The sequence below is a fragment of the Vanellus vanellus genome (assembly GCF_965231255.1).
Source record: "Vanellus vanellus genome assembly, chromosome: 1".
NCBI classification, from domain to species: Eukaryota; Metazoa; Chordata; class Aves; order Charadriiformes; family Charadriidae; genus Vanellus; species Vanellus vanellus.
Genome location: NC_138905.1, coordinates 151,941,349 through 151,956,680, shown reverse-complemented (window position 1 = coordinate 151,956,680; position 15,332 = coordinate 151,941,349).

Below are 15,332 nucleotides of genomic sequence, written 5' to 3'. Positions count from 1 at the left end.
TTAAATGACATATTTCCCCGCAGCTTCGCTCAACTCCATCATGACTCCTACAGTCCAAAGTTAACATTATTCATCATCTCCTCGCATTTATTCCCTCCTCCCCTCTCTACATTCAGCCCCGCCATCCGACTTCGGAAACAATTTCTTGCCGCCTGCTAGAGCTGGGGAGGGGGTGGGGGGGGAAGAAGGCGGGGGGGGGTGTGCAGAGGCGGGGACCCGAGAGCCCGGGAGGGAACCCACCACCACCCCGCGGCCCCGGGGGCGGCCCCCGCTCCGCGGGCGCGGAGCGGGCCGCGGCCGCGCCGAGGTCCCGACAAACGGCCGCTCAGGCGGAGCGCCCGGGGGGGGAGAGGGAGCCGCTGCTTGGGAAGCAAAATGCGAAATAGGGATGGATCCCCCCCCCCTCCCCGAGGTGGGAGGGGGAAGAAGAGCGGGAAAACTGGATCAAGCCCGGGTAGGAAGAGTCACTTTGCGCTGGGAAAAATCCAGAGCTTGCGCCTAAATAACTTTTCCCTGGAGTGCTTTGCATCGCTTTCTTCTCTCGTTTGGTCGGTGCTGTTTTAAACTGAGACTCTTCCCTCATCCCGCCTGGGCGCGGGGTCTCAGGCCGAACAACAACCGATCTCTTCTTCTACCAGTCTTTCATTTAAATAGGTACCTACATCCATATATAAGCGTAGGCACATATAGGTACACGTACACCCAGGCATGCACAGACGCACATACGTCTAGATTTGTTCCCCTCTTCACTCTCCCCCTTCACTTCTTTAACAAGCGCCTGATAACGCGTTTAAGGCTTGTTATTTGAACTCTCAGATCAGCATGCAGAAATGTAATTGCATCGTTTTTCATCAGGAAAGAAAATAAAGGGGGGGGGGGGGGGGGAAGCCTCGCTCCCCCCCCCCCCTACACAGAGACACCCAGTGCTCGGTAATCGCTGAGTCACCGTACTGGGGGTCAGTGGGTAAACGCGAAGGAGAGCGCAGCATCTTATTGAAAACCCCGGCGCAAACCGCATCCCTCTTCGTCTCCAGCCTGGAGATCCCTCCCCTCCTCCTTCCCCTGGATTTATTAATCCGGATTTGGAATAAAGTAGCCCAAGTGCGGCCAGAGCCCTCTTTTGGGGATGGATGTCCTTCTCAGGCGCAGTGGGACCCGCTTTGTTGCGGCGGGGGTGGGGGTGGGGAATCAACATTAAACTGGTATTTGGGCTGTCGGTGATTGGCGTTTTGGGGGGAGGTGGGGGGGGGAAGGAAAGGAGGGAACACCGACCAGTTCACCTAGGGATATAAAGAAAGGGAAAGCTTTCTTTGGGGCTGGGCTCTGATCTGGGCATGTTTATTCCTGTTTAAACGCTATTGTTCCTGCCAGCCTTTGACACAAACAGAAGGGGGGGGGGGGGGGAGGAAGGGGGGGCGGCTGGAACAAAGCTGCTCAAACCCAAGCAACCCCCAAAAGGCGGAGGAATAGTTTCTTTTCTTGCCTTTAAAAATGTATGTGACAAGACTTTCTCTTTGAGGTTGTTTTCTGGGTGTCCCCGTCCCTCCCAACCCCTGTGAGCTGAGCAGAGTGGCTGGCTGTGATTCACTTACCAGGGCCCGTTTAGAGAGGTACATGTCCCCCCCAGGTGAGTGCCAGGGAGGCTCGTAGGGACAGCTTCTTGGACCCCTAGGCTGCCGGTGGGGTTGAGGGAGCAGACTTGGAAATCGGTTTGCGGCAAGGCCTGCAGCGGGAAACAAAGAGGCAGAAATGTTGGGAGCCCAAGGAAAGCCTGAAATACAGAGAGGCATTGAGCTTCCCAGAGATGCTTCAGATTCTCAGTGGGGGACAGAGCAGGATCCTTTTTGGGCTGGCTCTGTGCAGTTGAGGGCTGGACTGTACAGCCCACACTGAATCAGAGGCATTGTGTGCAAATGAATAAGTGCACATTGTTTTGAGATGCTGCTATTGTATTTGGGGTTGGGGGGAGGAGGGGGTTATATTTTGTGTGCGTGTGTGTGTGCGGGTCTGTGTGCTTTCGAAAGGTGAGTGCAGATTGCAATAGTTGCTGCTCTGTTTTTGTTTGTCAAACAGGACCTTTCTCTTGGGAGAGGGGCATGTGGCGGATCCCAGCCCAGGATTACATTAATCAAAGCATTATTTCCCCAGGGATGTGCAGCACAAATGATAGTAAATCCTAATAAAATTGGATCGCTGAGAAATTGAACGCTTAAAGTAATCTGCTCTGCCTGATAAAAACTTCAAATTTATAAGATATTATGCATCCCCACCCCCAAACACCTTAGGTATCATCACTATGTGTGTGTATTATACATCCATCTGTAGGAGAGAAATCACTGCTCAGTTTAACGGGCCCATCACTGTTGAATATATACATGGATATAAGTGTGTGTCTGTGTGCACGCACACATGTACTGCACACATACACGCAGTCATAAAATAAGCTAAAAATCTATATGCATGTAACAATAATGGTTATGATCAATATTTTAAGGACTTTGCATACGCCACCTTTGCTGTGGCAGGTGCTGTAGAAGGCTCGGACGAGGGTCTACGTGGTTGTATACCAGTGCTGTAATCTTGTCTGGAGACTATTTTCTCTTGCTTTTTACTGATGTTCACCATGGGCCTCCATGACAGCACCTGCGATCTCAGCCCCGCTAAGAGCGGCTTTGCTTTTTAAAGCTGAGACCACTGGGGTTGTAGGGAAATTAAAAAAAAAAAAAAAAAAAAAGAAAAAATACGTGGACATGAGCATTTGAAGCTGAGTTTAGAAAGCCTTTGAGGGGATGAGCTTTGGAAGGAAACTGCCTTGGACCGGGTGGCCGCAGTTGAAAGAAGCGATGGTGCTCCCAGGCTAGTTGTTTTGCCTCGGACACCCAGAGCCCCTCTGCGCAGGGCCAGGCCACCACCTCCCCTGCCCCTTGGCGGGAGCCAGCGAAGGCCAAAGTAGCCACCGGCCACTCGTTGGTTTCAGACCCTCAGTCTCAGCTACTTCCTCTCTGCAGAGGGAAAGTTTGTTTATAATTGCAGCCGTAGGACATGACAGTAGGCTCAAAGAGACCCACTGTCCAGCAGGAAAAAAAATAATTGCTTTTTCCCTCCTCCTCTTCCTCCTTCCCCTATAAGACCGCTGTGCTTCCAAATGTGAAAGGGGCAGAAGGCATTTCCACTCACCCAGCTGAAACTCTTTGAAAGGGCTGCGAGTTTCCCCCGCAGTTATAAATGCCGATCATTCCTCCTACCCCCGCCGTCCCGGGACCCCGTCCGGCCGTGGGACCCCGTTCACCCCGCGGGAGCCGGCCCCGCCGAGGGCCCCCACGCGTGACCGTGACCGGTCCTGCCCACTGCCCCGCGGCGGACGCGTCCCGTACGCCTCTCCCTGCCCCTTTCTTTCCCGGCATCGCTGGGCAGACCGAGGGCTGCTCGTCCCTTCCCCTGGCGTGGGGTTTTCCTGCCCCGGCCCGGCCGCGGGAGCTTGCGGGGAAGGTGGGGGGGGGCCCGGCCCCGCAGAGCCCCGTTGGGGGTGAAGGGGGGGGTGGGTGGGCTGCCCTGCCGGTAGCTGCCCCCCTCCTGCGTGCGGGCAGGGAGGCGGCGGGGGGAGGCTGAGCCCTCTCCCAGCCCCGAAATGACGCAGCCCCTGCTCCGGCATCGTCTCCCGTTTGGGCTGGCTCCATTTCAGGAGCTCCGTCTCCCCCCACCCACTTCTTCCCAGCCTTCCTCCTTCCTCCTCCTCCTCCTCCTCGCCTCACCGTCACTCTCAAACACCCCCCACTCCCCCCCCACCCCACCCCCCCGCCGCCCCAAACTCCTTCCTCAGGACTGTGGGATGCTGGTGAGCTCTGGTGAGAGTTGCCGGTCTCCATTTCCAAGCGGGGAGCCGCCGGGAGCGGTGAGGCAGCCGGGGGGGGGCGGTGAGAAAGGGGGGGAGGGGGGAGAGCTGTGCGGGCCGGGGGGAGCAGCGGGGGGGTGGCGAGAGAGGCGATGAATGAAGGAGGGGGAGAGGGGGCGGCCCCGCACCGCGCACCCCCCCCCATCCCCCCTGAAGCACCCCCGCTCCCGGGAAGGGGCAGCCCCCGCACCCCCCCCCCCCCCCCGGCTCGGCTCAGCGGCGGCTCCGCACCGCTTCGCGCCCCTCCGCGCCCCCCGACGGTGCTCCCGCCGGCCCCGCACAGCTCCCCTCGCCCTCCCCACGGCGGGTGCGGAGCGGGCGGGCGGGGACCCGCTTACCCCGCCACTGGCAGTGCCGCTTTGCCTCTATCCCCCCCCCCCCCCCCCGCCCTTTTCCTAAAAAAAAAAACCCAAACCCCCAAACCCCAAACCATCATCCCCCTCCAAACCCCCATTCATTTGCATACCATTTGGCACCCTCGCTCGGTATTTTTGCCCTCCTCTCGCACTCTTTTTTTACCCCCCCTCCCAGACCGACCCTTCTCCCCCCCCCCCGCATCCCGGGTGCAACCGGATGACAAAAATCAAAGCTGGTTCCAATTTACCCCAGTTGTCTTCTTTTGAACACTCCCAAGGTAGGTATGGCTCGGGGTGGGATCCTGCGCTCCCACTCCCCATGTGCTCAGTAAGGTGCCTTCCCCCCTTCCCCCCCACCCCACCCTCCCCTCCCCGCTTTCTTTTCCTTAATTGGCTCTATCTTGATGTGCACTTGTTTTGTTTAGCCTATTTTACCATTGCAGAAAAAGGAGCGTTTGACTCGGTATGTCTTTTTGATCCCCCCCCCCCCCCCTTCGGAGGTTAATTTGCATTTGAGGTCTAATTCATATTTCAAAATCCCGGCGTTTGAGGACCGTATAGGAACAGGGCATTCACTTCTGTTTCTGAGGAGGAGTCTGTCCTGTATTTGCTCTCCTGCGTATAATTTCATTGTGTTCACAACTGGCAGGGGTTTACATCAGTTATTCTGCAATTAATTTTTTAAAGAGTTGGATCAAATTTAAAGAAAACCAAAATCTTATTTTTCAGATTGCAAAGGGAGCAAATAGTAGGCATTAAAAAAGAAGCATACGTTATTAACAATGTTGCAAACTTAAAGTTTAAGGCACAGACTGTATAGTCATATAAATGTATTAATCTGCATTCCTCGGAGTTGGATTTCTAGCTCCTGAACATCTGATTTTGATGACAGTCAGAGCAAGTCGACTGTACAAATACTGAGGTATATTTATAGTTCCTTACATCTATTTACAGGTGATTTTACTGCAGTTTGCTACTCTTGCTCCAGCGCTTTGTAATTATTTCGCTCCTGAAAGGCATTTCATAGGATTAGATGCTGCTTTACTCATTAAAGATTTTCAGCCTGCCCAGGTATAACTTCCATCCACGTGTCTGGAAATAGTTATATGGCCATGTGGACTTTATGGAAAGATTATAAAAGATACATGGTCGTATAAAAAGATTCTGGTTTATATCCACATTTTTTTTTTCAGTTCTTTGGATGTGATGAAGAATCCGTCTACATTTAGGCCTTTATAGGTCCGTTAAGGACTTCCTTCACATATTTTATTTATATATATAAAATGAATTTTATTTTTATATATAACAATTACATGAATGGCATATGTTGCATAATATGCATATGAGGCATTTTGAGTATTTCTACAGGCACACAAATTTATTTTTTCACAAATGTATATGTGTGCGTACGTGCATGTTTATACACGTGTGTGATGAAATATATGCTGGGAGAGAAAACTACCCAAAATAAAAAATGTTCGTAAAGGAAAAGCTGTTAAGGTGGTTCACTGGGAGTTTGCATCTGGTGCCTTGCAAAAGTCACTTAAGTTACAGACTTTACTGTAAATATCTACATACACCCCCATCTCAGCATAAAAATATTTGTGCATGGATTTGTCCTTCTAGAACTAACTAAACAGGGCTATGAATTATGCCTAAAAAGATGCTTCTGAGATAAAAAAACTTATAAAATAGTAATGGAAAATGGAATTTTATATAATGCCAACAACTTTAGCATGATTCTTGGCATAAGCAATTTAGTGCAATTTCATTTGTCTGAACCAGAGTGATATTACAAAGTGAATTAATAGAACATTAGTACTGAAAAAAAGAAACACTTCTTCCTTTGAAATATGAAGTGCCACTAACTTGAGATGAAACCTGAAAGTCAGTGAATAATATATGGGAAATATTAATATTTTAAATGTATCATATTTAAAATTGCTGTGAACTTAAACAAGGTTTCATATCAAGAAAAAACAAGTAATTCATTTTAGGTTCCAATTTTATATGCAACATTTTACAAATGAAGCAATTCACTAAAGAAGTGAAGTCAGGTATGTAAGCGTATTTTGTTATTTTGCACATGAAGTGCGGTCATTATGGAAGATGAATTTAATTTGGGAAATGATAAAAAAGAACATTTGTTTTATTTTTCTGCCGAGCTGCAAGGAAAACATTTTTAAGTAGCTGATTAATGAGATGAAATGAACTGATACGGCCCATAATACCATGCAGGCTTTTATACCTCGTGAAACCGCACCACAACGGGACCTTTATAGAAAGTATGGAGTCAAGTAATGCAATCATATTTTAAATTTAAAAGGGGAGTTGATACGATTCAGCTTGGTGTTGTAAAAAGCGAGCCCTCTGGCACTTGGCATTACATTATTTAAAAATTACTCCTGCAAGGAAAGTTAATAGAAAGAGTGTAGCAGGGCTGAATCCCAGCACTTCGGCTCGGAGGCAAATAGCGGTGCCACCGCCTGCCTTGCTGTGGGTTTTACTGGGGACAAAGCGTAGCCCTCGGTCCTCTCCTTAGTACAAGGTCTATTGACTCCAGCGTTTCACTGCCCTCCTCCAACGAGCAGGTACAGCTCAGCTGCTGGAGGCCAACCCTTGTGCTCCTCAAGATGGGCCAAATCCTGCTTGTCCCGTTCATTGAAGCCACCTGGGGTTTTGTCTCATTGGAACGAGCAGGATCTGGCCCTCAGTCCGCTGCCTGCTGTATCTCCATTGGACCTTGATATCAACGGAGGGATTATTTTTGCCTTTATTTGATGTGGATGGAGTTAGGCCCGAGGGCCACATTGACCTTGCCCTCGTGCCTAAGCCATCTAAGGGTTAGGACCTACTCACTTTGGCTCTGGTGAACCATGTCAGCAATAATTGCAGGTGCTATGTATGATACGTAGGATACACGACTGGGCATTTTGAACAGTTGGGCAAAAAAACGCATCTTTGCACCGATGGAAAGCGCTGGATGCATATAAGCTTAGTGAAAAGGGCAGTTGCATGTCCTGGCTCAGGCTGTCACGAGGACTGTAGGCACTTAGGAACTATCTTGTTGAAGGACAGCTGAAGTGTGGTTAGTCCAGAACCTGCTTCCCACCAGGAGCTAGTTGCAGGTGCCACAGAAGAAGGCAGAAGTTTTTGTTGTTGTTGTTGGTGGGGGACAGGACACGCTTGTCACCTGCCACACAGCAGGTCTCTTTCTGGCCACTTTTGCCTGAAGCCCTGGGACATTTGCTGCACTTCCCCCAATTACCTCCCATTAATTTCAGTAGCTCACGCTTTCTTTACAGATGCCCAGTTCCCTTCTGGAACTCACTGTAGATATTTTAAATTAGAAATAACTGTGATGGGAAAAAACCCACCTTTTCCTTTTTAAACAGTTTTACCATTTTATCACAATTTGTTTAAATATACATTTCTCTGCTGTGAAATAACCTTTCATTCCACATTTATACCCATACGCACAATGCTAACTCATAGCAGAAACAACACTTTAAAACAGTGTCATGCTTATAGGATAATTATTAATCTTGTCAGAATAAAAAGCATACTAAAAGTACTCCATACAAAGGTTTGTGCCTTAATGTTTTTGAAAGTTTTTTTTTTTTAAGTAATCAGAGATGTCATAACAAAGGGAGAAACTATACGATATATCGCACGTAGTAAAAGTATATGACTCCTGCAGGACTATTTAGAAATATACAAAGATTATTTTTTTCTCCTTTTTGGTTAGCAGACTACTTGATGAAAAGGTATGTTTTTATTTTTATTCCTGCTTGTGTCTTACAGTTCTCTGAAGATGATGTGAAACTACAAATTCCAAATTTTAGTAGCTATAAATGATATAAAAATAAGGAAGAGGAATGTTCATGATATGTATCTGGAGGGATAAATACACAATAATCATGCAATCTGATAGCAGAAAGAATAACTATTTGACAATAAAACCAATGCTAAATACAATCAGAATAATATTGTTCTAGTGAGAAATATAGCAAATGATACAAGAAAAAGACACTTTTGAAAATCTCGGTGTCTAGATCTTTTCCAGTTGAATGTTTGTTTTTAAATGTTTTGTGACCACTGAGATAGGGTTGGTGAACAAGTTAGTCAAAACTTTTCCATCTTGGTTTTCATATCCCGTATCTACAAATCAAAAACGTGTAACCTGTAGCAGCCCCACTTAAAGTTAGGAAGGTGGTTTTGCTGTTCATTGCTTGGGATTTGCTTGAGATCTGATTTTGTACGCTCTTGACTCGTGTGCTAAAATCGCTGGGGCGTGCGAGCAGTGTTTGTAGGGTCATCTACAGATTTTATGCAGGAGGGCCAGCTTTTTCAAACAGGGGGTTTATACAGGCACAGGAAAGGCATACTGCAGGAATGGGACTGTTTTTCAAGGGCATTGGGCACATACCGCTTCGCTTGACTACAGTGAGAATTGTGAAAACTCAATATTAAAAAAAAAAAAAAAGTGGCCATTTTTCTTTAGAAAGTCAAGTGTGGACATAAAAATCTTATTTCTGGTATGTCTGGCTGAAAAAAAAAGGTAAAATGCTACCGCTGGCAATTTCTATTTTTATCTTTGTATAGGTTTCGCATCAGCCCTACAGATATAAAACACAAGCCTACCTTTCCCCATGCTATAACTGTTTGCTTTGCCTTTTCCTTCAGAGAGGTAGGAGAAACAATTAAACCGCTACAGCCCTGAAAAAAACAGACATCAATAATAGAAATTACTGTTCATTACTCAATTGAGAAAATAAGAAGTCTGGAATGCATAGGGTGAATTATGATTTTCAATGCTGTTGTTTTGACTCTCTGAAATTCAGATCTTAGTACTAAACTCTTCCAGCTATTCATCACTACCGTTAGGAAAGGATAAGATGCAAATTTGTAAAGGCCCGTTAGAGGGACAGCTTTCTGCACCGTGACACGCTGAAACCTAAGGAAAATATAGCAAACGTTTTTTCAGAGCAGCCAATGGCTGGGGAGAGGAGAATATGCCCTAGGCGCCCCTGCGCTGGTGAACCCCATAGCGGATCACGTGCACTTGGGGTACAGGTTCCTCTTCGGAAGAGGAGAAGCGGGAGAACTGAAACCCACGACCTGCTGTCAGTCAAAGTCCCCTCAGTGCAGCACCATCAATTTTTGGGGTCAATTTTGGCCGGATGGTGTCGAGCCGAAAGCGGGAAAGGGGCCCAATCCAAAGCTCTGCACACCCCCGGCGCCCGTGCTCCGGGGATAATTTCTTTGTCTGCAAGAGATGGGTGAAGCCGTGACCCTCCTCCCAGCAAAACCAGGAAGAAGCCGGCCCCACGGCCACCGGTAGGAGCTGGGGTCGCCCCGTGCGAGCGGTGCCCCTCTTTGTTGCGCCAAACCCATAAGGACGGGGCTCCCCTCCGCATCCCGGCCCCCACTTCGCTCTTTGGATTCATCTCTAGCCGCGCTGCTAGGTTTTTATTTTATTTGGAATCCTGGCTTCGTCTAGAAATGATTGGGCTGTGCTCAGCACCGGCTGTCTTGATAGGTTCGAAATTCCTGGGAAACCTCAATACTGGCATTTTATAAACACAGTAAGCAAAGCACGCTGGAATACTAATGGGTGAAACGCATTTTAAAGGGGCACCATCACTTTGTAATTTCGCCTGTTAAAATATATCGGCTAGGGGCAGTTTGGGGGAGTTGCAGCAAAGCCACAAGTGTTCTTCGCTATTTAAAGCTTCTGCGTTTTAATTATTTCTTTTTTTCTGCCACTGTGAAAGATCCCTGGAGACAATGGGGGCTGTGACACTGAGGAACAGGTTATCCTGACTGCACAGGGAGCGCCATAAAAACCACAAAACGGACACACGGAATAAAATATGACACCCCCTTCCTTCCCAGTTTCTCTAGTTTCTGGCATTTATAGTAGTTGTGTTACATCAGCTGTGGGTAAAAAGAAAAAAAAAAAACGGATGGAAATGTGGTCCCTAAACTAACCAAGCCTCTTTAAATTTGCTTGAAGAACCATCTCAGGGAAAAAAAAAAAAAGACCAGAAAAAAAAAGACATACTACACTGTTCTGGATTTTATTTGTTTAAATGCAAATTTATGGAGCTGGCCACACACCAAAAATTGGAGAGTTTGGTACTGCAGTTGCTTTGGTGTATTTTTCAGCATTGTAATGGGCTACAGGGAGACAAAGGAGAATATGAATATATGGCAGTTGATATTTAGATTTGGGTGACATTTTTGCTTGTTGTAAGTGTCATTTTTAAAAATCCATTTTTCTTCTATCGTGCTATTGAATTGCAGCAGACGTTGATACAGAAAAGCTGGAATTATTTAATAACCAAAATTAGGAGTGGTTTTTGTACTATATTTCCCATTACCGACCTTTTGACTGATGGGGAATCCCGAGGTCCAGCCTAAACTCTCCCATAGGGTGGATCGGGCCGTTAAAGGGTGAGATGACAAACGAACCTCTTCCTCACCCCCCAAAACCGGTTTCTTTATGAAGCGGTAGAAAGCAAACCCTTTCACAGAGCATCGAAAAGCAAGCTCGAGCATGACACGATTATCACACCTTTCACGGTATTTTTTTTCAGGAGTCTGTCCCCGAGTTTAGTCCAAAGGAGCTGCTTTTGGGAATTGCGTGTCCGGCTCCGGCGTTTGCCTGCTGAGGAAGAGGTATGCCCTTTGTCCCTCACCTGCAGATGGCTAGGATGCTTTTACTTTTCCGAGGCGAGCGCTTCCCACTGGGCTGCGCTCAGAAAGTGCTTTTCATAGCATTAGTGCAGAACCAAGTTACAAAAGAATATTAATCTAATACATTCCAAAATTCAAATATGTGTGATTAATAAGCATTATTATCTATAAATAAGGCTCTAATGATACTTTGGCAGTGTTGTAAACACAAGAATCAGAAGCAATTATTGTCATTATTGTTCTGCAAGTACTTTCCCTGAATACCAAATGGATATTACTGTCCAGCTCCTTGGCACATAGAAATCCTGTAAAGAAACAGTTGTCAGTCAGTAAGGTCTGGCCGGCTGCTGTTAACTACGTTTGTCTAAAATGCAGCGTACCTAAAGACAAAGCCCGCAAGTCACTGAAAGCAGGACGATTGTTCGTTTAAAATTTCTTCTTTGTCTTTTGCAACCCCTCAAATGATGTTAAATAAAGCCTATGAGAAAGTTTTCACATCCTGTGAGATGAACTGTTTGTGTGACGGCTGTGATTAAAAATGGAAACGGATTCTCTGCCAAAAAAGCTGCCCTTCTTTGTGTGAAACCCACAAAGGTGAGAACGTCCCAGCTGAAAGGTGGCGTGAAAATACTAACAAAGACCCCCACAGCTGTTAGAGGTAACCCACGGCTACTTTTCAAGGATGCGGGATGAAAGGGGCATTCATCCCTGTCATGTTTACCTCTCCCCGGTGCGTACAGGTCCCGTAGACTCAAGTCATGCTGGTGGCCGGGTCCCACTCACTGTGACACCCCCACTCGCCTTCCTTTGGCAGTCTCACCTCCCTCACCAAACCTCACCGCTTTAGACGGCGCCAGCCAACAGCAGCATTTTGTGGTGGGTGTCATGTTGTTCTTCAGATGCCAGGGTGTCATCGCGAGCGGGAACAGTGTGGGTCTGACTCTCCGAATCTGCAGAAAGAAAAAGAAAAAAAAAAACCCAAACCCCAAACAGTAAGCTTTACTTTCCAAATGTGTTCAATTCTTCTTTCCTCTCCTTGATATTTGGGGCGTGCAGCACCCTATACCATGTGGTTTAACATTTTGTTCTCTATTTGTAGGTCAACATTTCCATGATTAAACTTCATCCTTTATTCAGCCTGTTCTGGCTAGGCTTTGCAGCACATGTGATATAAGCTGTTTTCACAGCTAGTAGGCCAAATCTTACTCTGGATAAGGGAGCCAAACATATGTGACTGAGTCAGACACTTAAATCAGCTCCCTGGTAAATGGGAGATAACTCCAGGTGCAGTGTTGAACACTGAGAACCAAAAAAGTGGGAAGGGTGGCCAACGTTCCTCTGTGTGGGAAAGGAGACATCCCTATGCACACAGACAGTGAAATCATAGCCCTGCCCAAATTTCCCTCTCCCACATTTGCCTTAGGATACAGAGGCCCTCTTTGTTGAAGTCATTGGGAATCTTTCCATTGACCTTGGTGGGCTCGAGACCAGGCCAGGCTGGGGCAGGCTGAGCTGCAGCTGGGCCTGGGATGGGCTTGTGAAGGAGGGGGACAAGGTAGGAGGAAGCGAGGCCCTTCTTGGGCAGCCCACCTTGCACTTGCAGCATGGACAAGGTGGTTGCTGGGCATTGCCTACCGCACCACCTTTCTTTCACTCCCCCTCTCTTCGTCGCCCTTATGTATCCAGCTCATTTCCTGACTGAGGCCGGTGGCTCTTCTTTCGCCTGGTGGCAGGTATCAGTTGTTCTAACTCAGGGTTGGACTGGGTGACCTCTCCTCATAAAGCAGTGGAACAATTCCTGGAAGTGCTGCCCACCCAGAGTGAGCATTACCCAGCCCAGTAATCCTCGGTGCAGGGCACTGGCAGTAAAGGACTCTCTGGCTGTGTGGCCAGCAGCCCTCCTCCTCCTGTCCTTCTTTGCCATTGCCTGGTGACTCTGGTAAGTATAGGGATGCCTGCAGGGCTTGTTAAATGCAAACAGAAGGGCCAGATGAGCAGATGGATGTCATTCCATGCCCCATCCCTGGAAGTGGTCAAGGGCAGGTTGGATGGGGCTTTGAGCAACCTGGTCTAGTGGAAGGTGTCCCTACCCGTGGCGGGGCTGGGTGGAACTAGATGATCTTTAAGGTCCCTTCCAACTCTAACCATTCTATGATTCTGTGATATATGATCCAGAGCTGGTATGTCATTGCTGTGGGACATTCCTTCATTGACCAGGGCTGGACTGGTCCTGGCTGTGGGGCTGCTACACAGCAAGTACCAGGGTTCACTAGAGAGAATAGCAAAGGAGAGCTCCTGCAGCAAGTCCAGGGAGGACACGTTTTCCTCAAATGGGGAAGGCTGTGCCCATAATGCTGCAGAGCGAGGACCGCGCTTCATCTCTTACTTGGTGATGAACTGCGTCATCATGCAAGGGAGCTGGCAATGAACCGTTTCTCTCAGGAATAAGCCCTTCCAGAGCTCCACTTGGGCTGACTCCTTCAGCTAAAGGAAATACTGGGAATGCAGATAGCAGTACTTTCTATGACTTTTGCTTTTATCATTTTTTTTTTTTTTTAACGGCACCCATCCTTTAGCTTTTGTTCATTTGCTTTGATTTTTTCAATAGCTTTTTTTTTTCATTCAGAAAAAGCATCTCCTCTGCTGCCCAAAACTAAATCTACTTGCTAGATTATCAGTAGATAAGCTCAAATAATGAGTATTTTGGCTGTGCTAGCACTGTGTTATCCACTATTTAGAAAGTCCTCTCCCGATAATACACATGGTGGTGTGTAGGACCAAGTGGATGCACTACTCTGAGGTTTTGAGGACCTGCCTCATGGTTGGGCAAATCCCTGGGCATGCGTGTGGGCACCTGATTGACTTCCCTGCCATCGTGTTGGGAAGGAAAACGTGCTGGCTACAGCAAGAAAGTTGCTGAGAACTTAATAGAGGGTAGGTGCCTTCAGTGCTTGTGGTGTTGTTAGGGGAGGCTGCCCTGAAGTGAGGCACAGTAGTAGATGATCTGGTCTGGTGTGCCTGGGGACATGAAACAGTGCAAGGCAGAGGGAGGATGAATCGCACGCTCCTGGAAAGCAACAGGGAGAGTACCACGATTCTACCCTCCCTGGCATGAAAGTTAATCAAGAATATGCTGGAATAAATCCTTATGTGCTTCAAAGACACATCGGTGTCAAATTAGTGGAAAGGAGAGGGGAATTCAGGCCAGGAAGATCTGCCGATAGGGTCAAGTGGCCTCCCTGTCCCTGGGTCTGCCTTTTGGAGACACAAACTGCACTTTGGTTTCACTTTTAAAAGCGTGAGCCAAATCGTGACGCTTCCAGAAAGCAAGGGGAGCAGAAGAAGGTGGGAAAGTCCTGTGATTAGGGTGTGAGAGGATCACACCGTGGTACGGTGATGTGAAGTTGAGGAAAAGCAAATTAAGCTTTTTCTCTGTGGTTATTTAGACAAAGGAAGTTAAGTCACCATTTTCTTATGCTTAAATAACAGTCTCCCTCTTCCACGGTATAAAAGATCTTGGGATCACACAGGAATGAATTAAGAGTGTGGTACCAGACGTAATTTCAGGTTAATGAAGAGATAGTGTATTTTGTATTATCTTTTCTCTTGTTTCTGGTTGTCTTTTTTGGGGGTTGATATTACTGTAAGTAAATACATTTGTCTTTTGTTTCATTTTCCCCTTGTGACCTATTTCATTTAATTAGAAGGAAATGTGTAATAGGAAATGAGTAGCATCACACTGGGCTCCATCCAAAGCCTGTGAAATCATCAGGAACCTTTCCCGGCTTTTTCACGAGCAACCGGATCCGGCCCAGCAGAAAAGAGGGGATATTTCCACCTTATCTGGAAGGACGTGTGCTGCCAGCGTCAAAATGTTACAGTTCTGGTTTTAAGATCTGGCCTAGATAGTAGGGAAGGATTTTGCTACTGCATATGCCTCTCTGTGCCACATGTTTCACATCTGCGGCAGCACGTTAGAGGATAAAGGTTCCCAAAACCTGAACTCCGAATATACATATAAAAAGAAGATACAAATTAAGGAAAAGATAAAAGATATTGATGGAAGTGCAGGAGATGCTCTTTAACATGCATATTATTGACTCAATAGATTGTTACGGCTTCAGAGCTATTAGGGTCTGCTGTGTCAATGTGTACTTAGGGACTGCTTAATATGCAGATGGTTGACATGACAGACCGAAGCCATTACAGTCTATCATGTCAGGGGGGATACATGAATACGCACTTTGCCAACACTGTAAAAAGTCCCTTTAAAATACAGTTGCTGTGCATACTTAGCTGCTTTTTAAAAGAATTTGATAGATTTGGTTATTCGGATGCCCAGAGACTACAGAGTCTGGATTTATCAGCAACAAAATTTACTT